Source organism: Manis pentadactyla, chromosome 1 (genome assembly GCF_030020395.1).
Source record: "Manis pentadactyla isolate mManPen7 chromosome 1, mManPen7.hap1, whole genome shotgun sequence".
Taxonomy (NCBI): Eukaryota; Metazoa; Chordata; class Mammalia; order Pholidota; family Manidae; genus Manis; species Manis pentadactyla.
Window position 1 is genome coordinate 67,694,652 of NC_080019.1, and position 26,415 is coordinate 67,721,066.

Genomic DNA, 26,415 nt, shown 5'->3' on the forward strand with positions numbered 1-26,415 from the left:
GGGGGTCATAAATTGAAATGTCTGTGAGAGAGATTGGAGGTGAGGTAGTGAGGAGCCAGATGAGATTTTTGTTTGCTGTGCTTAGGAACTTGAGTTTTATCCTAGAGGTGATATGGAGCCATTTGAAATATTTTAAACAGTGATCTGATCTGGTGTGATTAAATCAATATTTCAAATAAACCAGTGTGGCTATAAGTTGGAGGATTGAGTTGAGGGAAGCAAGAAGACTAGGAGACTATTGAAATATTCTTGGGACAGTGGAGGACTTTATTAGGTCAGAGTGAGTAGGATTAAAGAAGAAGGGATAGATTTAAGCTGTATTTTTTTTGGTAATAAATGGGCAAGGTTTTAAGTGGGAGTCCCGGCTGATCTCAGGGTTTCTGATTTTCCAGCTTGGGTGAGGAGATGCTTCCATTAGATGAGATGAAGAAAAACAGTTTTACGTTTTAATTTTACTAATTTCTCCTTTTGAAAGACAGAGAGGTGCGGGGTACTACTGAGAGGAGATTAGTTTATGAATGTCATGACCAGAGTCAAAATTTTGCAGCTAAGAAAATGTATACAGGAAGCAAAAGAATCAGATCTGAAACAAAGGTTTTAGAATCATTAAAAATTAGCATTAACAACTTTTATTTAAACTGCCTAACACGTACAGTGGGTGCATCACTTCCCGTACATTAAAGCGGTTTACTGTTGCAGGAGGGCAAGGCTTGGTGAATGTTTGGGGAGGCTGGAGGAGGGGAATACAGCTCCAACCCAGGTGACTTAGTGACTTCTGTGGTGGTTGAGAACCATTGTCTCGTTGAAAAGAGTACTGTGATATAGAGATCTGTGTTTTTTATTATTATGAACTTTTTATTAAGGGGAAAATTACAAGCATTATACAAAAGTAGATGACAATATATAGCGAACCCCAGTGTAACGGTTGCACAACTTCAACATTTATAAACTCATTTATAAACATTTATGAGTTTATAAATGGTTAATGTAGTTTTCATCTCTTACACCTCCAATCTTCTATTAGTTTGAAGCAAATCCTTCACATATCATTTCATCTGTACATGTTTTGGTGGGTAAGCACAAAGATAACATCAAGAAACAAAAAAAGCATCAATAATTTGGTAGTATCATAAAATAGTTCCTAGTGCTATTTTTTGAAAAGGTACTTTCAGCAGAGAGTTAGGGTGAAAATAAGATTTCCCCCCCTAAACTAGATGAGGGAATGAGAAGTGAGGTTGTAGAAATTGTGACTGTAAGTTGCTTTTCTAAGAAGGAAAACCTAGTGAGAATAGGGAGGGGTGCTACAATCTTTATGTTTTGTGTGATAGGGGACACGTGAGTGGTTTGTAGGCTTAGAGAATGAAATAGTGACATGAGGGGATGGAGCAAGAACAAGAGGAAGGACACTTTTCTGAGATAATACTTACAATATTGATAGGCAAAGAATGAGTGAGGGAAAGGCAAAAAGCAGATAGTTCATAACTAATGACCTCATTTAAAAAAAAATGAACTTCAGGGATGGTGGAGGTTGGCCACAGATAGGAAAGGGTTTTAAGGTTAGTGAAAATTTGGAATAATTGTTGAAGACAATGGGAGAGGGAGCTCATCATGGACAAATAAAGAGATTGCTTCAGTTGGGCAGAGATTCCTCTTAAAATTGGAGACCAGAATACAGAGTGTATCAGTTTGCATGTCTTTGGAATCCTTTCTCCAATACTGCTCAGCAACTTGTATGCTTTAGAGGAGGTAGTTTGTGATATTATTTTAGATTTAGACTCTGATATGACAGGTCTTCAGAAGGACGAGGGGTAGAAAGGATTGGTGAGGAAGTAGTTTACATGATTCATGTGTACACCTACTAAGAAAAGGTGATGATGATGGACCGGCTAAATGCTGTGAGGAATAAGTTCTAAGCGGTGTTCATGAAATTGAGCAGGTGTAAAGATAGTGTGGACACAAAAGAACTATGAATATGGTTAAGTGTTTGGTTGTGAAAGCTGGTAGATGAGGTTCTAAGGTTGTGCGTGAATGTCTGTGTAATTGAAAAGGTTCAAGGATTTTTTGACTTGGATTTTAGATAGACATTACCCAAGGCTTTTGATAGAGAAGAAGTTTAACCAAGATGCAAACATCTTCAACAATGTGATGAGCAGTGGTTAAGAGGTCCGCAAGCGAGTAGGTGACACAAGTGAGGAAGATTAGAGGGTGGTATACATGTGGAGGCAGGAGCAGTTAATAATTTCTGAGAGACAGTGGGTAACCAGAAGAGTTCATAGTGTGGGAGAGGATTTGTCCTAGGTTTCTTTTTTTTTTTTTATTTTTTTTATTAAAGGGTAGTTGACACACAGTATTACATTAGTTTCAGGTGTACAACACAGTGATTCAACATTTATATACATGATAATTCTAGGTACCAGCTATCACCATACCAAGTTGTTACAATATTTTGACTATATTCCTTATGCTATACATTACATCCCGGTTACTTATTTATTTTACAATTGGAAGTGTGTACTTTTTTTTTTTTTTTTTTTGGTGAGGGCATCTCTCATATTTATTGATCAAATGGTTGTTAACAACAATAAGATTCTGTATAGGGGAGTCCATGCTCAATGCACAATCATTAATCCACCCAAGCCTAATTTTCGTCAGTCTCTTATCTTCTGAAGTTTTCTTTTAAAAAAAAATTTTTTTTTTACTAAGGTACGATTGATATACACTCTTATGAAGGTTTCACATGAAAAAATAATGTGGTTACTACATTTACCCATATTATCAAGTCCCACCAATACCCCAATGCAGTCAGTGTCTATCAGTGCTACAAGATGCCACAGATTCACTCACTATATGGCTTCTCTATGCTGTACTGTTATCTCTGTGATCCCCCACACCATGTGTACTAAACATAGTACCCCTCAATCCCCTTCTCCCTCCCTCCCCATCCGCCCTCCCACACCCCTCCCCTTTGGTAACCACTAGTTCATTCTTGGGGTCTCTGAGTCTGCTGCCATTTTGTTCCTTCAGTTTTGCTTCATTTTACTAGTTTTCAACTGTGTTCCAGATAACAAAGACATTTTTATATGAGCATGTCAAGGACCTTGGAGTTGGCCATCATTAAGCTCAGAATAGTCATGTACAAATGGAAAATAAGACAGTTTTGTAATTACGTGCCTTGAATGGCATGGGCCGTCAATATTCTTGGAAACTTTCGGGTATTCATCACTTCTTCTGTGAATGAAACATCTGAAATGTTAGATACAGATATATAGAAGAAGAGGGATGATGATGGTGTAGGTGCAATGGAGGTGCAGAGCAGTATGAGTACAGGCAGTTGGGGGTGAAGACAACACAACTTACTGTTTTACCTGTAATAGAGCATGAGTGTAGGGGTAGCAAGAGAAGAAAGGTAGTAGGTTTAGCATCAGAAAGCCCTACCTTATGTTTAGCCTTTTAATCAAGTTCTCCTAACCCAAATCTAGATGTACCACAAGAATATCCCTTAGAACTCTTTTGGGAGTAGGGAGATACAGCAGTGTAGTTCTGAGCAGTGAAATCAAGGGAGACTTTAGTATAATTAGGTTGTCATTTAATATCCTTCAGTGTTTTGGGACTTAATGCAAAACATCAGTTGTCCCAGACACTTGAACATGGAATCATTCATACTTTACATATTCTAGTTAGTAGAGGTTTTGCTATTGTCTCTAGAGTACTTAATGTTTAATAGGAACACCTGAGAAAATTAGTTCATGTTTGTAAGAACTGAGACATATGAAAGAAGTCGAGTAAGCTGGTAATTAAGTATAACAGCCTGATCAATGTGTTAAACTGTTAATAAGCTACAACAATGATAATGTCCTGGAATTTTGTACTTGGTGCAATAGTTTTTGTACCTCCACTAACCCTAAGTCATTACCATTGAAGGTAGTGAACTTGGCAATGGGGAATGCTTGAGAAAGAAGAGAGACCTGATAGGAGGCATCCCAGGAGTATTTTTAATCAAGATGATTGCCCTTGGGCAGCTGGCAGGCATAGTTCTCCAGTGAGCAGCAACGAAAAGACTATGGTTATGATTGTTCCAAGAATTTTTATACATGTACTTCACTTAACTTTCTGCAGCACACCCAGTTTCATAGTCAGTGGGATTCTGAGAAGCCTCCCTCAAGTTCATTTTCTAATTGCGGAACCTAGTATTTATACAATTGTATAATCTACAGTTTTGTGTTGTAAAAGCACATTATCTTGTCTTCCCTACACCTACTAATTTAATGTTCTTTGCAGCTTACATTTATGATCAGCCAACTCTCAGTGTGATTGTGGGCTTTACAAATATAAATTATCCAAAAGTGAAGAAACATAGTATAAAAAATTATGTCTCACATTTTGAAGTGTAAAATTTGATAAAGACTCTGTCTTAAAGTAAATGAAAATGTTGAAGAGTCACATAATCTCAAAGGTGGTATGCCTTATAAGTTATAAGTGGTCTGCCCCATTGCCACATGGCCACATCACTTAAGTGAGCAGATGCCTTCCTTCCATTGTTAAAAATAGTCACTCTGCTTTGGCCTCCTACCTTGCACATCAAGTCTTGACTCAAATGTTTCCGCCTTAGAAAGTCTTTCGAAGACCATCTTCTTGAAGTACTTTGTTTTTATCACTTGTAATCTGAAATTGTCATGTTTATTTCTTTATTTGTTGACTGATTCTATGTATTAGAAATACCAGCTTCTTACCAGTGGGATTTCATCTAATTTATTTACTGCTCTGTGTTCAGCACTTAGAACATTATGTTATGTTTCGGAGTTGCTCAGTAAACTTTTCTTAACATGGTATTGAGTAGGTAACTTCTAAACAGTAGTTTCTTGGAATAGAGGGGTCTTATGGGTAATTTGTGTCCCCAAATGACATGGTGAAGTCTTAATCCCTGTATTTAATGAATGTGATCTCATTTGGTCTTTGAATAGGGTCTTTGAAATAGGTCTTTCAGATGTAATTAAGTTAATATTAAGTCATACTCAATTAGGGTGAATCCTAATGCCATTTGAGTGGTGTCCGTATAAAAAAAGAGAACACAAAGACACAGGCAAGAGAATGCTGTGTGAAGACAGAGACAGATGGACACAAGGAACACAGTCATGTAAAGATGGAGGCAGAGATTGGAGTTATGCTGCAACAAGCGAAGGAATGCCTGGGGCTATTAGAAGCTGGAAGAGGTAAGGATAGAATCCCCCTCAAGGCTTCAGAAGAGAGCATGGCCCTACTAACATCTTGATTTGATCTTCTAGCAGCTAGAGCTGTGCAAGAATGAGTTTCTATTGTTTAAAGTCACCCAAGTAATGTAACTTTGTTATGAAAACTAATACAAGGGAAGAGCCTTGGAAATGCAAAATATAAAGATGAAAGATCAAAGAACTTATTCTCATTATATCCTCTGACTTTTAGCACTGTGTAGTTAGGAATTTTCTTAATGGGATTGAACATTTATGGAATTTTGAGTATGTAAAATATCATTGGTTTTATCAGATGGTTGCTTTTTTTCTCTGCAAGGGTTTTTTTTGACATGCACGCCTATGTCTACTGCAGCACTATTTACAATAGCCAAGATAAGGAAGCAACCCAAGTGTCCATCAGTAGATGAATGGACAAAGAAGACATGGTACATACACACAGTGGAACACAGAAGAAAGAAACAAATTCACCATCCGCAACAACATGCATGGAGCTGGAGATCACCACCCTCAGTGAAATAAACCAGGCAGAGAAAGACAAGTGCCAAATGATTTCCCTCATTTGTGGAGTATAACAACGAAGCAAAACTGAAGGAACAAAATAGCAGCAGACTCACAGACTCCAAGAAGGGACTAGTGGTTACCAAAGGGGAGGAGTGCGGGAGGGAGAAGGGGATTGAAGGGCACCACATCTAGCACACATGGTGTGAGGGGCCACAGGGAAAACTATAGCACAGAGAAAACAAACAGTGAATCTGCGGCACCCTACTACACTGATGGACAGCGACCGCACTGGGGTATGGGTGGGGACCTGACAACGTGGGTAAATGTAGCAACCACACTGTTCCCCCATGTCAAACCCTCATAAGAGTGTACATCAATAACACCCTAATAAAAAATTGAAGAAAAAAAAAGAATGGACACTCTTTGCCACAAGGACTTCCCTGGGGTGAGGAGTCCTCTGTTAGAGTATGTTATGTAAGAGACACACTTTTGGGAGAACAAAGAGAGGAACTGTTAAGACACACAGATAGGATTTTTCCAGGAGAGTCAGTGAGACTAGTCTTCCTATTTACTCTCAGAACAACTAACAAACCCCAACATACTGCTGACAAGGTGCATGAATGTGGGAGGCATCACAGATTCAAGTTTTCAGAGAGTGTTACTTTGGACTCTAGCTTTCAAAGTCTAGTAGGGAAGAGCCTGAATAGTTGATAGCAACTGAGAAGTCCAGTCACACTGCTACTCAGAAGGCTACCACTTTGGAGATTCCTGCCCCATCAACAATGCTCAGGGGGAGCATCTATTTATTCACATAAAAGGAGAACCCAACATGGGTGCAAAACACTTGTCAGTTACCAGCAAGACTATCTGTAACGAAAAACAATTTAGTTACAGTATCAGAGGAATCAAAGCCAGCCAGACACAAGAATGGCCGCCCTGCCTCAGTGGACACATATTTGGGATGAAAGCAACCACTGGATGGGAGTCTTGGGAGACGTGCTTTGAGAGTGGAGCGAGGCCACGGCCACCTCTCCTGCAGACAAGGTCCAAGCCCCCAGCTGACTGTGCTCCTTCACCTCTGAATCTAGGGTCACAATGGGAACAAAAACCAACCCACAAGGCAGTTCCTGAGCAGCTGACTGTGACTGTGAGTACCTTCCTGTGTGCCTATTCCTCATGCCCGAGCTCTGGCAACCATCAGAAGAGTACAAAGATTGTCTGCTTAAGTTTTGAAGACATGAAGATTTTCTTCCTTCACTGTGGCAGGACTCCATGCAATATCTGTAAACAGGTTTACAAAATACTGTAACCATAACTTAACGGAGATAGTATAAAACAGAAGTAAATCCAAATTTACAAGTGGGTAAAAAACAGTGGGCAGCTTCACACAAAGTCTTCCGTCCTATGCCATATGATTTTTTTGATTACAAATATAATCCTGAGCTGAAAACTGGGAAGTGGGGGAGAGCCATGTTTGGGTACAGAATCTCCAAGGATGTTCATCTTTTACTTTTCTCTAGTGATAGTCAACCGCCAGAGACAGTTCTGAAGGTGTGATTTTGGAGACACTTATAGCTGCTGTGGTGCTCGCCATGGAAGCGGGCGCGGCTGCATCCTCTGCCTCCTCTAGTTAGTCCTGGAGCTCCTGGCTGACGCGGGACTACAGGGCCGCGGGGGTGAGCCACTCCTTTGGGAGGCAACTCTGTAGATAGGGTACGCGGGAGCCGAAGCAGGCAAGCCGATTGATCCAGCGAGGAATCTTTTTCCCACAAAGAATCTGTGCTAAAGCTGAAGAAAAGTGATTGCAGTTTTTCATCAGCGAATGATAGGCATTCCCTTTGTATTCTTTTCCCAGCTCTTCTACAATTTTTTCTAAATCATCTTCTAGGAAGTCAGTGCTCCCTAAAACAACAGCTTCTTTAAATTTAAATCTGTCTCCTAGTTCAGAAGCATTTTCTGGGGACATTTCAGATATTCCAGAAGACGGGTAAGGATGGCCACCATAAGTAAATTCTCTGCCGTACACTTCAACTCCTGAATGAAAAATTCCAATTCCAATGGATGAGGTGTATTTGTTCGTCCAGGACAAGTCCTACACGTTGAGCACCACTAAGTGGTTAGCCCCCATCCTCCTCCCGGGAGCCGCCGCCTCGTCCTTCAGCTGCTCGGCGTCCTCCCGCCGCTCCTCGTTCTTTAGGTGCTCGTTGTCCTCCTGCCGCCGCCACGTCCTCCAGCCGCTTCTCGTCCTCCAGCCGCCGTTGCGTCCTCCAGCCGCTCTGTCTCCGGGAGGCTGTGGCCGTTACCCGCTCGCGGACGCGTCTGGGAGGCGGAGCCGGTTGCTAAGCTCACAGCCCGGCGCGCGGTAGCCAGGGCGTAGCATCAGGGTCCTAGCGCCGCGAGCGTCCCTCTGCACACCGACGGGGCCGGAATGGTGCCTGCCCGCGCAGGCCTAGGCGCCTCTCTCTGCAAGGATTTATTGAACTCCTACTTGTTGCACAGTACAGCCTCATGGAACTCTATGTGATATGCAGATAGTTTTAAGTGCAGTTTGATTAAAATGACTTGGAGTCGTTATTGTCTCAGTCTTGAAGAGATATAGACCATATTGGGTAGGTGGAAGGGAGGGAGAAGCTACATGGCACTGATGCCCTGTATATCTAAGAATAAGGAAATGTATTGAACCCTGGGGAGAAAGTGGTAAGATCATTAGATAAAATACCTCACCTCTTTTTTCCTTCATGTTTTTGGACTTCTGTATTTTAGTAATACAGTTTGGGGGTTTGTATTCCTTTCCGTCTCTCCTGTGAAATAATTTCTGTCTTTACTTAAGTTGCAAGAAAATACAAAAGTTATCTCTACACTTCATCTATCTTCCCCAAATGCCAGTATCTTAGATAACCATAGCACAATTATCAAAACCAGAAAATTAACTAATAATGTATTGTTAACTAATAAGCAGACCTTATTCACGTTTCATCAGTTTTCCCACTGATACTCATTTCTGATCGAGGATGCAATCAGGTATCACTTGTTGCATTTAGTTGTTATGTTTCTTCTTTAATGTGGCACAGTTCCTCAGTCTTTCTTTCGTGACCACGAAAATTTTGAAGAATCCTGGTCAGTTATTTTATAGAATGTCCTTCAATTTGTGGTTATATGATTTATCCTTGTGATTAAATTTAAGTTTTTCTTTTTTGGCAAGAATACCAGAGAACTGTAATCATACCCTTCTTTCATCTTATCAGGAGGCGCATGCTGATAATGTCTCATTTTAGTGATGTTAATTAGGGTCCCTTGATTAAGGAGGCGTTTGTCAGGTTTCTCCACTGTACTGATAATGTTTTCCTCTTTGTTATTCATATCTAGTAGGGAAATACTTTTAGACTATGCTTAAGTTTCTTAGTATACTTCAGCCCTTCCAGTTTTAGTACCCATTAATAATTCCTGCCTGAGAAAATTAATCGAAATTTAATTTTTCCTTCCTGAGAAAATGGTCAAGTGGTGATTTTTCTATTTCTATCATTCCTTTTTAATTTATTTATTCTTTCCCCCAATTTACTTTTTCATTCTATTTTCCTTTCCCCCCATTTACTTTTTTCATTCAATTTTTAAATTCATATCATTGTGGACTCTTATATGTTTGTCCTGTTCTATGGTTCATAATCATTATAGTTCAGATTTTCCTAATTATATGTGTGCTCATGATGTGAACGATTTTTCAGAATTTAAGATAAAATGATATTTGATAGTGGAGCAATATATTTGAGGAGAATTTACACATAGCTCTCTGGATTTAAAGTAACACAAAATTAGATATTATGTGCTGAGTAAACCATTTTTGTTCAGAATTTCCTATTATATAAGAACTTTTCCTAAACCAATCCACAAAGTAATGAACCACTACAATTTTATAGCTTTTATCTGGTTTGGATGTCATTCTTTAAAGTTCATTTAGTCTTAACGTTAAGAACCTGTTTCTTCCTGGTGCCAGTCCCATAGATTTTTTTTATTTCACTGCTTCTTCAGATTACTAAGCAAAAAACCTAGGAGTCTACCTAAGACAGTGGTAAGGTGATGCCTTTTTTCCACAATATTGAAACAATTTTTATATGAAAATGAAAGGGCTATTCAAGCTTAATTATTCTTATAAGCTTTGTTAGAAGACATTTTCCATAAGTATTTTTATATTTTTCAGAAACTAAGAGTAGAGGTTTGTTTTAGCCAAAGGACATATTTAGGATATTTTTGTTGTTCCTAACAAAGAGTGACTAAATTGATGATACACAGTATTTTTCTTAAAGAAGTTGTTGTCAGACAATTCTTACTTGTATGAGGGTTGGCATTTCCATTAGAAAACTATTTACAAGGACAGAATTATTTGGCCATTGAATTAAATGGTGGTGGTTTGTTTTGTTTTAAACCACCTGAAGGGCAGTTATTTATTTTATTTATCCTTCAGGAATAATTATTTTTAATATGTTGAGGTACATGCAATATAAAATGAACAAATCTTAGTGTACAGAATAATGAGTTTTGACATGCATATGTACTCATGTAACTTCTCACTAATTGTTTTCAACCCTTCACCATTTCACCGATCTCCCCAAGTGGTGTGATATGTTTGAATTTTGGAAAAAAGTTTAATTTTTAAAAATCACAATGTACTTTTCATATAAAGTACATGGAAACAAATTCTTGTAATTTTGACAGGCAGGTCTGTTAATTTTCTTTTTGCAAGCATTATCTTTTACATAATTACTGTGGGTGATTTAGTATAAAGCAAACTAATTTATTTGGGTTCATTGTTACTTGTTAGCAATTTTGAAGGCTGATGACATTGTTAGTGCTCTTTCAATTTAGGCCTCGAAGAAGGAACTAGGGGTTACCAAAGGGGAGTGGTGGGGGAGGGGTTGTGGGACGGAAGGATAACGGGATTGAGGGCTATTAATTATTCGTACACATGGTGTACGGGCTTCACAGGTCATAGAGCTTAGCACAGAGAAGACAAGTATTGACTCCTTAGCATCTTAGTATGCTGATGGACTGTGACTTCAGTAGGGTATGGTGGGGGGGACTTCATGGTGTGGTTGAATGTCATAGCCACATGTTTTTCATGTGAAACCTTTGTCATATTGTATATCTGTGATATCTTAATAAGAAAAAGTTGTAGTGAGAAAAAGATAGTATGCACAATAGTGTTAAAAACAAATTTATTAAAGAATTAGCTCTTCTTCTTTATTAATGTAATATTCTAGTGGCCTGGTCTATCTTTATTTTTTATACTTGCTAATTGTTAAGCCCCTTTTCTGGCTGCCTGGTACTAGACAATTCTTCAGGAATATGAAGAGAAAACAGTTGTACTTAAAAGACCATATAATCTCTTAAAGAGCGAGAAATGCAGGTTAATCTCTAAAAATATGTGGGCATTTTGCTGTGAAGTTAAACCACTCTAAAAAAATAACGTTTATTAATTTAAAAAGTGATGAACAGAGAAAGGAGTAATAAAAGTAAGGAACTGAATGAAATTTGTGACAGTAGAAATTATAATACATGCACACACACACAGTATGTAGCAAAAAGTACTGTTAGTGTTATGGATAAGGTGGTCTGAAGGCTTTTAAGTGTGAGACCTAACCCTGCGTAGATTTCAAGGTTAGAGCTTTCCAGTTAGCTTCAGGAAGAGTGTGGTATGGTTTAAGAGGTAGTTATGTGCACATACACAGAAGCAGAAGAGAGTTCTTAAATTAAATATTTAATTTGAATTAAGAGTAGAGTAATGGAAGAGAAGCAGTGAGAGTTCAGATTGTAGGAAGCGTTAAGGTTCTTGTTGCAATTTCATGATGTTAGAGTATAAGAAAATACAGTTATGGGAATACTGAAAATAAAGGAAAATATAAGTCGTGTAGAAGTATTTTGGGAAAGAGGTTGAATATAGTTATCATGGAATTGCATTTTCAGACGTTGATGCTTAAAGTTTTGACAGAGATTGGTCAATACAGAAAAAAATCGAAAAATCTGGATGTGTGAATCTTATTTTGGCTTTTCACTTCCCTTTAGGGACATTTATCTATGTTTTGGGATTTATGTGTGTGAGATTGTTCATAGAGGCTTTTTCAAACTTAGCTGTCCTCTACTCTGATACATCCTACTCCTTTGTCTCATTCCTTAACCACTGCTTGGCCATCCACCTTCTACCTCCACTGGCTTTAAGTGTCACTGCTATAAGAGCACCATCACTGAGAATGCAACTTTTGTCTTTTTTTCTTTTTCTTTTAAAGAACAAGCTGCTAACTTTGGTTAGTTTGTCAACTCTGGGAGTTCTCCTCATCTTTGATTTTGTATTCTTTGCTTTAAATAAAATACATGTATATACATTCACACAGATCTTGTTAATTCACAAAATGTTTGCTAGATTTCAGGCCTTAAGAATATAGCAATGAACAGAAAAGACAAAAAATACTTGCCCTGGCAGAGCTGACATTCCTGAATATTTCTATCTGTTTCTTCCTCTTGTAGCTGGGAGTTAATATTTATTTAAGAGTCACAGGCATTCTTCTAGTCACTCTTCTCAAAAACCATATAGACTCTAGTTTCTTTCATTATGCCTGTTTAAGAGATGGGAATACTGAGACATAGTGAATTAGAGAGTTAGAAAGCATATCTGTTCTAAGAACCTGGACAGTATGCCTCCAAAATCCCACTCTTACACCAGTCTGCTATGTTTCCTTTTGATTTGAAGGTTATGTTACCTAGAAATGCTACCAAGAATAGCTTTCTATAATATGTTATTAGATGTGAAGGCAGAATAGTAAGCCAAGTTGATATTACCAGTTATCTTTTTATCTTTGTCCTATTAAATATGTATTTTGATTTTGGAGTAAATCCTTCTATTTAATATTTTAGATTATCTAGATTAATGTTTTCAAAATTTTAGTACTTTGCTATTTCTTTTTTTTTTTTGTATTTGTGTATCATTAATATACAATCACATGAGCAACACTGTGGTTACTAGAGTCCCCCATTATCAAGTCCCCACCACATACTCAAATACAATCACTATCCATCAGCATAGTAAGACGCTATAAAGTCACTACTTGTGTTCTCTGTGCTATACTGCCTTCCCCGTGCCCCCCCCTCCCCCATATTATGTGTGCTAATTGTAATGCCCCTTATTCCCTGTATCCCTCCCTTAATACCTGCCACCCCCAGTCCCTTTCCCTTTGGTAACTGTTAGTCCATTCTTGGGTTCTGTGAGTCTGCTGCTATTTTTTTCCTTCAGTTTTTCTTTGTTCTTATACTCCACAGATGAGTGAAATCATTTGGTACTTGTCTTTCTCCACATGGCTTATTTCACTGAGCATAATACCCTCTAGCTCCATCCATGTTGTTGCAAATGGTAGGATTTGTTTTCTTCTTATGGCTGAATGATATTTCATTGTGTGTGTGTGTGTGTGTGTGTGTGTGTGTGTGTGTGTGTATATACCACATCTTCTTTATCTATTCATCTACTGATGGATACTTAGGTTGCTTCCCTTTCATTACTATTGTAAATAATGCTGTGATAAACATAGGGGTGCATATGTCTTTTTCAAATTGGCTCCTGCATTCTTAGGGTAAATTCCTAGCAGTGGAATTCCTGGGTCAAATGGTATTTCTGTTTTTAGTTTTTTGAGGAACCTGCATACTGCCTTTCACAATGGTTGAACTAATTTACATTCCCACCAGCAGTGTAGGAGGATTCCCCTTTGCATCCTCACCAACATTTGTTGTTGTTTGTCTTTTGGAGGTGGCCATCCTAACTGGTGTGATGTGATACCTCATTGTGGTTTTAATTTGCATTTCTCTGATGATTAGCAATGTGGAGCATCTTTTCATGTGCCTGTTGGCGATCTGAATTTCTTGTTTGGAGAAGTGTCTGTTCAGATCCTCTGCCCATTTTTAAATTGGATTATTTGCTTTTTGTTTGCTGAAATGTGTGTACTCTTTTTATGTTTTGGATGTCAAACCCTTATTGGATACGTCATTTATGAATATATTTTCCCATACTGTAGGATTCCTTTTTCTTCTACTGATGGTTTCCTTTGCTGTGCAGAACCTTTTTAGTTTGATATAGTCCCACTTGTTCATTTTGGACAGTGTTTTTTTGCCCATGGAGACATGTTCATAAAGAAGTTCCCCGTGTTTATATTGAAGAGAGTTTTGCCTGTTTTCTTCTAAGAGTTTCATGGTTTTATTACTTACATTCAGGTTTTGATCCATTTTGAGTTTCTTTGTGTATGGAGTTAGACAGTAATCCAGTTTCATTCTCTTACATGTAGCTGTCCACTTTTGCCTACACCAGCTGATGAAGAGGCTGTCATTTCCCCATTGTATATCTATAGCTCCTTTCTCGTGTATTAATTGACCTTATATACTTGGGTTAATATCTGCACTCTCTACTCTGTTCCACTGGTCTATGGGTCTGTTCTTGTGCCAGTACCAAATTGTCTTGATTGCTTTTGCTTTGTAGTAGAACTTGAAGTAGGGAAGCATAATCCCCCCTTCTTTATTCTTCCATCTCAGGATTGCTTTGGCTATTCAGAGTCTGCTCTGGTTCCACATGAATTTTAGAACTATTTGTTCCAGTTCATTGAAGAATGCTGTTGGTATTTTGATAAGGGTTGCATTGAATCTGTAAATTGCTTTAGGCAGGATGGCCATTTTGACAATATTAATTCTTCCTACCCAAGAGCACGGTAGGAATTTCCATTTATTAGTTTCCTCTTTTATTTCTCTCATGAGTGTCTTGTAGTTTTCAGGGGATAGGTCTTTTACTTCCTTGGTTATGTTTATTCGCAGGTATCTTACTGTTTTTTATGCAATTGTGAATGGAATTGTTTTCCTGTTTTCTCTTTCTGCTAGTTCGTTATTAGTGTATAGGAATGCAACAGATTTTTGTGTGTCAATTTTCTGTCCTGCAACTTTGCTGAATTCAGATATTAGTTGTAGTAGTTTGGAGTGTAGTCTGTAGGTTTGTTTAGGTACAATATCATATTATCTGCAAATAGTGACAGTTTGACTTCTTCCTTACCAATCTGGATGCCTTTTATTTCTTTGTCTTTTCTGATTGCCATGGTTAGAATCTTCAATGCTATGTTGAATAAAAGCACGGAGAGTGGGCATCCTTGTTTTGTTCCTAAACTTAGAGTAAAAGCTTTCAGCTTTTCACTGTTAAGTACAATGTTGGGTATGTGTTTGTCATATATGGCCTTTATTATGTTGAGGTACTTGCCCTCTGTACCTATTTTGTTGAGATTTTTTATCATGAATGGGTGTTGAATTTTGTCAAATGCTTTTTTAGCACCTGTGGAGATGATCATGTGGTTTTTGTCCTTTTTGTTGATGTGTTGGATGATGATGATGGATTTTCAGTACTTAATGCTTTTTTAAACATACTTTATTTTTTAGGCAGTTTTAGTATCACAGTTAGAATGAGCAGAAGATACAGACCTCTCATACTCTGTCCACATACAGCCTCTCCCACTGTCATAGTCTCCTATCAGCGTGATACATCAGTTTAATCAGGGAACCTACATGAGATGTCATTATCACCCAAAGTCCATTTTTTTATATTAGAGTTTTCTCTCTTGGTGTTTCATATTCTTTGGGTTTTGGTAAGTTTATAATGATATGCTTCCATCATTATATAGTATCATACAGAAATGTTTTACTTCTTGAAAAATCCTTTGTGCTCTGCCTCTTCATTCCTCTGTCACCTAATCCATGGCATCCAGCAATCTTTTTATTGTCTTTGTAGTTGTGCCTTTCCCAGAATGCCATGTAGCTGAAATAATATAGTATATAGCAGTTTCAGATGGGCTTTTTTTAGCTAGTAATATGTTTTTAATCTTCCTGTATGCCTTTTCGTGGCTTGATAGCTCATTTCTTTTTTGGTCCAAGTAATATTCATTGTCTGTGTGTCTGTGTCAATTGATTTACTCACCTCCCAGAAGATATCTTAGTTGCTTCCATGTTTTGACAGTAATGAATAAAGCTGCTCATAAACATCTGTGAGCAGGTTTATGTCCAGAGATGAGGTTTCACCTCCTTTGGATGAATACATAGACGTGTAATTGTTGGGTCATATGGTAAGAGTATGTTTAGTTTTGTAAGAAACTGCCAAACTGCCTTCCAAAGTTGGTGTACCATTTTGCATTCCTCCCATTGGAGAGTGAGAGTTGTTATTAATCCACATCCTCACCACTATTTTGTTTTTGTCGGGGTTTTGGATTTTGCCATTCTAGTAGGTTTTTGAATGTATCTTGTTTTTAAAATTAATGACATGATTTTGAGTCACTTTCACAAGTTCATCTGCCATCTGTGTGTCTTTTTTGCGGTGTTGGTTCAGGTTTTTTGCCTGTATTTTAAACAGGTTGTTTATTTTCTTTTTGTATTCTTTATGTATTTTGAATAACATTTCTAATATTAAAAGGACAGAAATGTCTTACCAATACTATTTCCCAGTCTATGACTTGTCTTCTCTTTCTCTGGACAGTTTCTTTTGCAGAACAGAAGTTTCAAATTCTACTGAAGTTCAGTTTATTAATTATTCTTTTCATAGCTTGTGCCTTTGGTAGTGTATCTGAAAAGCCGTCACCGTACCCTTTGTCATCTAGGTTTTCTCTTATGTTGCCTTCTAAGGGCTGAATACTTTTGAGTTTGCATTTAGATCTTTGATCCATTTTGAGTTCATCTTGTGGCACATAAGGTCTGTGTCTAGATTATTTTTTGCACATCGATGTCCAGTTCTGGTATCATATGTTGACAATACCGTATTTTTTCCATTGTGTCACCTTTGCTCTTTTGGTCCAAGATCAGTTGCCTGTATTTATAGAGGTCTGTTTCTGGGTTCTCTGTTCTGTTCCATTGATCGATTTGGTGTTTTGCCAATATCACATTGTCTTGATTACTATAGAGTTATAGTAAGTCTTGAGGTTATGTAATGTCAGTCTTCCTACTTTGTTCTCCTTTATCATTGTGTTGGCTATTGTGGGTCTTTGGTCTTCCACATAAACATAGACATCAGTTTGTGATATACACAAAATAACTCACTGGAATTTTGATTGGATTATGTTAGATCTATAAATTTTTCTGTTTTAATAATATATGCATTCCAGCTATCCATTTATTTAGTTCTTGGATTTCTTTTCATCAGAGTTTTGTCCGTATTTTGTTGTGTTTAATTTTTGGTGTTAATGTAAATTTGTTTGTAATCTCAAATTTTACTTATCTATTGTTTGTATATATGAAAAATACTGACTTCTATGTATTAATCCTATATTCTTCAACCTTACTGTAATTACTTATTAGTTCTAGGAGATTTTCTTTATTTAAAATTTTCCAAATAGAATATCATATAATCTGCATGTAAAGAAAGTTTAATTTTTTTTTCCCTTCCTAGTAGGTATATCTTGTATTTCCATGCTATTCTAAACTTTCAGTACAGTGTTGAAAAGGAGTGTGGGGCAAGGAGACATTTTTTGATTTGTCCCTGTTCTTAGCAGGAAAAGCTTCTAGTTCTTCACTGTTATAAATGTTACCTGTAGGATTTTTGTAGATGTTCTTTATCAAGTTGAAGAAATTACGCCGTTTTAGTTCTTTTTTTTTTTTTATAGTTATCATGAATGGGTGTTGGATTTTGTCTTGCTTTTCCTGATATGATGGATTACTTTATTTCATTTTCAGATATGTGCCACTTAATTATGGTACATAATTCTTTTAATAAAATTTAAAAATTTTGACTTGCTAATACTCTTTTCCATATTTTTACATCTGCATTCACAAGAGATACTTGGTCTGTAGTTTTACTGTAATGTCTTTGTCTGATTTTCGTATTAGGGTAATATTGTCCTCAGAATGAGTTGGAAAATAATTCCTCTACATCTGTCTTCTGGAAGACACTGTAGATAATTGGTATAATTTCTTCCTTAAATGTTTGGGAGAAATCAGTAGTGAACCCATGTGGCTGTGGCACTTATTATCTTGGATGCTTATTAATTACAGGCTTATCTTATTTTATTGTGCTTTTGCTTTACTGCACTTTGCAGATATTTTGTTTTTCAGAAATTGAGGATTTGTGGAAAACTTGCCATCTAGCAAGGCTGTTGATGTCATTTTTCCATCAGTGTTTGCTCACTTCACATCCTTTTGTCTCATTTTTGTAATTCTTGAAATATATCAAAATGTTTCATTATATTTGTTACAGTGATCTGTGATCACTGATCAAGACACTGAAAACTCAGATAGTTAGCATTTATTAGCAAAGTATTTCTTAAGAAGTGTACATTTTTAAAAGATATAATGCTGTTGCACACTTAACTACAGTATAGTGTAAACATAACTTTAATATGCACTGGGAAACCAAAAAATCACTGGACTTGCTTTAAGGAGAAGTTCACTTTATTAAAGTGGTCAGGAAGTGAACCCATACTGTCTCTGAGGTATACTGTATAGATTCAATTTCTTTAACAGATACAAGCCTATTCAGACTATCTGTAGTTTCTTGTATGAATTTTGGCCAGTTGTGTCTTCCAAGGAATTGGTCCATTTCATCTATGTTATCGAATTTGTGGATATAGTTCATAGTATTCCTCTGTTGTCATTTTGATATCATGGGATTCTGTACTGATATTCCCTCTTTTCTTCTGAAAATAATAATGTGTGTCTTCTCTCTTTTTTTCTGAGCCTGGCTAGAGGTTTAGTAATTTTATTGGTCTTTTCAGAGAATCAGGATTTGGTTTCAGTCATTTTCTTTGCTGATTTACTATTTTCAACTAATTTGATTTCTGCCCTAATTTTTATTATTTGTCTTCTGCTTGCTTTTGATTTAATTAGTCATCTTTCTTACTTTCTAAGATGGAAGTTTCAGTGATTGATTTTAGTTTTTTTCTTTTCTAATGTATACATTTAATGCTATAACTTTTTCCCTAGGCACTTCTTTTTAGTGCATCCTATAAATTTTGATAAGTTGTATTTCATATTCATTTAACTCAAAATATTTTAAAATTTCCATTGAGATTTTTTTCTTTGACTCATGTGCTACTTAGAAGTGTGTTGTTTACTCTCCCAGTGTTTTGGGGTTTTCCTGCTGTCTTTTGGTTGATGATTTCTGGTTTAACTCCATTGTGGTCTGAGAACATAAATACATTGTATGATTTATATTCTTTCAGATTTATTTAGGTGTATTTAATGGCCCAGAATGTGGTTTATATTGATAAATATTCCATGTGAGTTTGAGAACAATATGAATTTTGTTATTAAAGGGTGAAGCTTATAGATGTCAGTAATATCCACTTGATTGATGGTGTTATTGAGTTCATCCATGTCCTTACTGATTTCCTGTCTACTCTTTCCTAGTTTTGGTGCCATTTTTTTATCCCTAAGAAGCTTGACAAAATGAAGGGAATAACTGTTATGCATTTTATTTTTAGTGTGAGGATCATAGAAGAAATGGAAGAGTCAGGAATCCTAAGAACAGGAAACAGGGTAGCTTAGAAGACAACACTGATAATTATAAAAAAGTTCCTTAGATATTAAGAAACAACATTCAGACAAGGGAAGGAGGAAGAGAGAGATGGGGGGAGGTACATAGGTTCTTTTAGGTAGAATATCTTTAACAGGATAACTCAGAAAGAATGGGGAATTTTCATGCTTAAAAATGAAAACACAGTGTCTAGTATATGGGGAGTAGTCAGTGGATACTTAATGAATGTTAGATGTTCTCAGTAAAAAGGAAAAAAAAAGCAGTTGGTTACAGAGCAATACCAGATTAAAGACGACTACCTGTAAAAATGGAATAAGGTTGATGTGTCACAAAGGATGAATTATAAGATAGTAGAAATTAATAGGAATAATGTTAGAATGGCATATGAAAGACACATAAAGAACAAAATACTTTTAAAGCTATGATTAGAACAAAAGTAAAGATCAAGAGATGGAAGAGATGGTGTAAAGTTAAGTAAGAATTGGAATTCATTCATTTCTATCTTCTCCACGAAGAGAAATATTCTTTAAGCTGTAGAGGGTATACAGAGCAAAGCATACAGATTTCTAAGACAAAGTTAGATGTACTTATTGATAAAATAAGAGACCCAATTAAAAGGATAAATAGAAATAATAACGTGCCGGGTTATTTTACTTAAGTAGACTATCCATGAATTGAGATTCCCCAGATCTTCCAAATGTTCTGAAATCATTGTGAGACATCTTGATATATGATTCAAAATCATGACAGTGGACTTTATTTTCAATGCAAGAAAGAAGCTCCAACAGGAAAAAGAAGTGTTCAAAATGAGTAATTTTAGAGGGAAATTTGCCAGTAAAAATGAGGAAGATACATGATAACATTGTTTATAGTAGTAAAAGAAATAGAGACAGGCTTAATTTTCACTAAGGAATGGTTTAGATAAATTCATGACATATAAGTATTAAGAAAAAATAATTAAATGAGGTAGAATGTCCACATGGCTTTTCTGAGTGAAAATCTAAAGTGCATACAAATACATAGAACATTCCATTTTGTGTTTCTTTGGTAAACGTATGTAAGTTTGTATGTTTATAGGAGTCAGGTAATAAGAGTCTTCTGACTTTGTTCTTTTACAAAATTGTTTTGTTTATTCTAGGTCATTTTCCTTTCCGCATTTATTTGAGAATTATCTCAGTTTCTGAAAAAGATCCTGATTGGATTTAAAAGAGAAGTTTTTATTTGCATATACTGTTTACCCCTGAAATTCTGCTATGTAGTCTCTTTATACTCCCCCAACCTCTAATAACCCGTGATCTGTTTTTTGTGTCCATTGTTACGCAGAATATCTCATAACTGGAATTGCACAGTATATATGTAGTCTGTGCACATGAGATTCATCAATATTGTGGTATATGTCCATTTAATTGTTGAATAGTATTCCATTATATGGATGTACTATGGTATTTTTAGTCATTCATTGAAGAACTTTTGAGGGGAATGTGTCCTGTTTTAGGCAGTTATGAATAAAGCTGCTGTTAACATTTGAGTATATGTTTTGGTATGAACATAAACTTTCTTTTCACTTGGATGAATACCTAGCAGTGTGGCATTTCTCAGTCATGTGGTTAATGTGTGTCTCATTTTTTAGGAACTGCCAAACTCTTTAAAAGGGATTTTGTACTTTATCTTCCCTTCAGCCATATATGAGGTTTCCAGTTATTCTATCTCCTCATCAACTTGAAATGATCTGTGTTTAATTTTAATCATTCTAATATGTATATCATATTATCTCATTGTATTTCTAATTTCCATTTCCCTAACAGTAAAGAACATCATCCATTGGAATATTTGTCATCCATTTTTCTTCTTCGGTTAAGTATCTTTTCAAATCTTTGACCCATTTTTAAAAAATCAGTTTTTTCCTTTTTTATTTTATTATCTTTGACCCATTTAAAAAATCAGTTTTTTCCCTTTTTATTTTTGAGTTTGACAGGTGATATCCATGAACATGAGATGTCTTTACATTTTTTGGTGTCTACTTTGATTTTCTTGAGCAGTGTTTTGTACTTTTCAGTGTACAAGTCCTTTGCCTTAGTTAAGCTTATTTTTAAGTAATTTATTCTTTCTGATGCTTTGGTAGTGATTTTTCTGTATTGATTTTGTATCCTGCAACAATGATAAATTTATTTACTTGTTAGTTCTAATAAGGAGACTTATTTGATTTTTGTATATTACCTTGCACTCTGCAACTTTTCTCTATGGTTGATTCTTTGAGGTTTTCTCTATGTAAAGCATTACATTATGTGTGAATAGAGATAGTTTTACTTCTTTACCTATTTGGATGTGATTTATTTCTCTCTTTTGCCTAATTGTCCCAGTTACAACATATAATACTGTCTTGAAAGTTGTGCTGAAAATGGACATTATTGTGTCTTCCCGATTTTAAGAGTAAAGCTTTTATTTTAGTCTTTCAACATGGGATATGAAGTTACCTATATGTGATGGTCTTTATCATATTAAGAAATGTCCTTTCTATTCCTAGTTCTTTGAATGTTTTTTATTAGTGGTTTGGCTTTTTGGTTTCCCTTGAGATTTTGTCAGTGATTTTTGTCAGAATTTGAGGTGATCATGTGCTTTCATCTCCCACTTTTTTCTATTAATGTGCTATAGTGTATTGATTTTTAATGTTGAACCACTCTTGCATTCCTGGGATAAATCCTACTTGCCCATGGTGTATATTACATTTAATAGTAGTTGCATTTTCTTTGCTAGTAAATTTTTTTAGAATTTGCATCTATTTTCACAAGGTATTGCTTTGTATTTTTCTTCTGATTTTGCCTGGCTTTTCTATAAAGAAATGTTGGTCTTAGAGATTGAATTAGGAAGTTTTTCCTCCTTGTATATTTTTTGGGAAACTGAGAAGGAATTGTGTCACTTCCTCTTTAAAGGTTAATAGAATTCACTCGTGTAGCTGATGTGGACTTTGTTGTGAAATTTTTAGTTAACTGATTTGGTATCTATGTGTTATAGGTCTGTTCATATTTTCTGTTTTTGATTTTACCTTCATTATGATAACAATAATTTGCATCTTCTCTGTTTTACTTAGTCTATCTAAAAGTTTGTCAGTTGTGTTGATCTTTTCAAAAAACCAATTTTTGGTCTCATTATCTCTTGTTTCTCTAGTATCTTGTTTATTTCTACTCTGATTTTTGTTATTTCCTTTGCTTTCTTTAGGTTTAGTTTGCTCTTCCTTTTCTCATTTCTTAAGATATAAAATTAGGTTATTGAATTGAGATATCTTTAAAAATATGGATGTTTACATCTTTATTTCCTCTGAGCACTACTTTTGTTGCATCTACTAAATATTGGCATATGGTTTTTTTTGTTTTCATCTCTTCAAATTAATGATTCTTTTTTCTTTGGGTAAATTCCCATAAGTAAAATTACTGGATCATTTGATATTTCTATTTTTAATTTGAGAAACCTCCATAGTGCTTTCCGTCGATACCAATCTATATCTTAACTAATGAACTTAATACACTTGCATTTAACATGATTGTTGATAAAGAAGTACTTTTGTTGCCATGTCACTGTATTTTCTATAGGTCTTTTATGTTCTTTTGTGTCAGTTCCTTCAACATTGCCTTCTTTTGTGTTTGGTCTTTGTCTATGCACCATTTTCATTTTCTGTATATTTTAAAATTGCCATCTTAGTAATTACATTGGTGGCTACAATTAACATCCTAAATTTATCCAGTCTAGTTTGAATTGATTGTAATTTACAAAATTCTTCTGTCTCCATCCCTCTCTCTTATATTATTGTTACAAATTACATCTTTTTATATTGTGTATCTGGTAACATAGATATATAGTTACTATTTTATGTGTTTGTCCTTTAAGTCATATAGGAAACAGAAAGAGGAATTACAGATCAAAAGTACAATGTCTTTGCTTCTGTACTTAATTTTTAGTTTTTACCTGTGTTCTTTATTCTTCACATAGGTTCAAGTTACTGTCTATTGTCCTTTCGTTTTGGCATGAACTCCATTAGCGTTTCTTGTAGGGTAGGGCAGGTCTAGGAATAAACTTCCTTAATTTATTTTTTCTAAGAATGTCTTAATTTCTTCAGCACTTTCAAGTGATATTGTCCTGGATGTGGAATTTTTGTTTGATAGTTTTCTTTTGGCATTTTATGTCATCCTAATGCCTTCTGGCTTCCATGGTTTTTGATGAGAAATTAGTTGTTAGACTTACTGAGAATTACTTATATGTGACAAGTCATTTCTTTTTGCTTTTTTTCTTATTTTGATATCATTAATATATAATTACTTGAACAACATTATGGTTATTAACTCCCCCTAATATCATGTCCCCCCTACATACCCCATTACAGTCACTGTCCATCAGCATAGTAAGATGCTATAGAATCATTACTTGTCTTCTCTGTATATACTCCTTTCCCGTGTCCCCCCCACCGACCAGCTACATTATGTGTGCTTATCATAATGCCCCTTTTTCCCCCTTATCCCTCCCTTCCCACCCATCTTCCCCCCGTCCCTTTCCCTTTGGTAACTGTTAGTCCATTCTTGGGTTCTGTGAGTCTGCTGCTGTTTTGTTCCTTCATTTTTTGCTTTGTTGCTATACTCCACAGATGAGTGAAATCATTTGATACTTGTCTTTCTCTGCCTGGCTTATTTCACTGGGCATAATACCCTCTAGCTCCATCCATGTTGTTGCAAATTGTAGGATTTGTTTTCTTTTTATGGCTGAATAATATTCCATTGTCGTATATGTACCACTTCTTCTTTATCCATTCATCTACTGATGGACACTTAGGTTGCTTCCATTTCTTCGCTATTGTATATAGTGCTGTGATAAACATAGGGGTGCATATGTCTTTTTGGAACTGGTCCTAAGAGTGGAGTTCCTGGGTCAAGTGGTATTTCTATTTTTAGTTTTTTGAGGAACCTCCATACTGGTTTCCACAATGGTTGAACTAGTTGACATTCCCACTATCAGTCTAGGAGGTTTTCCCTTTCTCCACATCCTCACCAGCATTTGTTGTTGTTTGTCTTTTGGATGTTGGCCATCCTAACTGGTGTGAGGTGATATCTCATTGTGGTTTTAATTTGCATTTGTCTGATGATTACTGATATGGAGCATCTTATCATGTGCCTGTTGGCCATCTGAATTTCTTCTCTGAAGAAGTGTCTGTTCGATCCTCTGCCCATTTTTAATTGAATTATTTGCTTTTTGTTGTTGAGGTGCATGAGCTCTTTGTGTATTTTGGATGTCAATCCCTTATCGGATATGTCATTTATGAATATGTTCTCCCATACTGTAGGATGCCTTTTTTTCCTACTGATGGTGTCCTTTGCTGTACAGAAGCTTTTTTGTTTGATATAGTCCCACTTGTTCATTTTTGCTTTTGTTTCCCTTGCCCATGGAGATATGTTCATGAAGAAGTTGCTCATGTTTATATTCAAGAGAGTTTTGCCTGCATTATCTTCTAAGAGTTTAATGGTTTCATGACTTACATTCAGGTCTTTGGTCCATTTCAAGTTACTTTTGTGTATGGGGTTAGACAGTAATCCAGTTTCATTCTCTTACATGTAGCTGTCCAGTTTTGCCAGTACCAGCTGATGAAGAGGCTGTCATTTCCCCATTGTATATCCATGGCTCCTTTATCATATATTAATTGACCATATATGCTTGAGTGTATATCTGGGTATTCTGTTCCATTGGTCTATTTGTCTGTTCTTGTGCTAGTACCAAATTGTCTTGATTAGTGTGGCTTTGTAGTAGAGGTTGAAGTTGGGAAGCGAGAATCTGTGCTTTACTCTTCCTTCTCAGGATTGCTTTGGCTATTTGGGGGTCTTTTGTGGTTCCACATGAATTTTAGAACTATTTGTTCCAGTTCATTGGAGAATGCTGTTGGTATTTTGATAGGGATTGCATTGAATCTGGATTGCTTTAGGCAGGATGGCCATTTTGACAATATTAATTCTTCCCACCCAAGAGCATGGGATGAATTTCCATTTAGTAGTATCCTCTTTAATTTCTCTTAGGAGTGTCCTGTAATTTTCAGGATATAGATCTTTCACTTCCTTGGTTATGTTTATTCCTAGGTATGTTTTTCTTTTTGATGCAATTGTGAATGGAATTGTTTTCCTGATTTCTCTTTCTGCTAGTTCATCATTAGTGTATAGGAATGCAACAGGTTTCTGTGTATTTATTTTGTATCCTTCAACTTTGCTGAATACAGATATTAGTTCTAGTAGTTTTGGAGTTGATTCTTTAGAGTTTTTTATGTACAATATCATGTCATCTTCAAACAGTGACAGTTTGACTTCTTTCTTGCCATTTCTGGATGCTTTTTGTTTCTTTGTGTTGTCTCATTGGCATGCCTAGGACCTCCAGTGTTGAATGAAAGTGGGGAGAGTGGGCGTCCTTGTCTTGTTCCCAATCTTAGTGGAAATGCTTTCAACTTCTAATTGTTAAGTATGATGTTGGCTGTGGGTTTGTCATATATGGCCTTTATTATGTTGAGGTATTTGTCCTCTATACCCATTCTGTTGAGAGTTTTTATCACGAATGGATATTGAATTTGTTGAATGCTTTTTCAGAATCTATGGTGATGATCGTGTGGTTTTTGTTCTTTTTGTTGATGTGGTATATGATGTTGATGGATTTTTGAATGTTCCATCCTTGCATCCCTGTGATGAATCCCACTTGATCATGTTGTATGATCCTCTTGATGTATTTTTGAATTCAGTTTGCTATTATTTTGTTGAATATTTTTGCATCTATGTTCATCATGGATATTGGTCTGAGTTTTCTTTTTTTGTGAACTCTTTGCCTGGTTTTGGTATTAGTGTGATGTTGGCCTTGTAGATGAGTTTGGGTGTATTCCCTCCTGTTTTACTTTTTGGAAATCTTTAAGGAGGATGGGTTTTAGGTCTTCACTAAATGTTTGCTAGAACTCAGCAGTGAAGCCTTGTGGTCAGTGGATTTTGTTCTTAGGTTGTTTTTTTGATTACCAGTTCAATTTCTTTCCTGGTCATTGGTCTACTTGGATTTTCTGTTTCTTCCTGGGTTAGCCTTGGAAGGTTTTATTTTTCTAGAAAGTTGTCTATTACTTCTAGGTTATCCTGTTTTTACCATGTAATTTTTCATAGTATT

The 26,415-nt window shown here is 36.0% G+C and overlaps 1 protein-coding gene and 1 pseudogene across 1 annotated transcript in view; one reads left to right on the forward strand and one right to left on the reverse strand.

The window, feature by feature from the left end:
- STAG1 (STAG1 cohesin complex component) overlaps positions 1–26,415 on the forward strand; it is a 463,391-nt gene that overhangs the window by 92,072 nt on the left and 344,904 nt on the right. The window lies entirely within an intron of this gene.
- LOC118908221 (deubiquitinase DESI2-like) lies at positions 6,750–7,857 on the reverse strand (annotated as a pseudogene).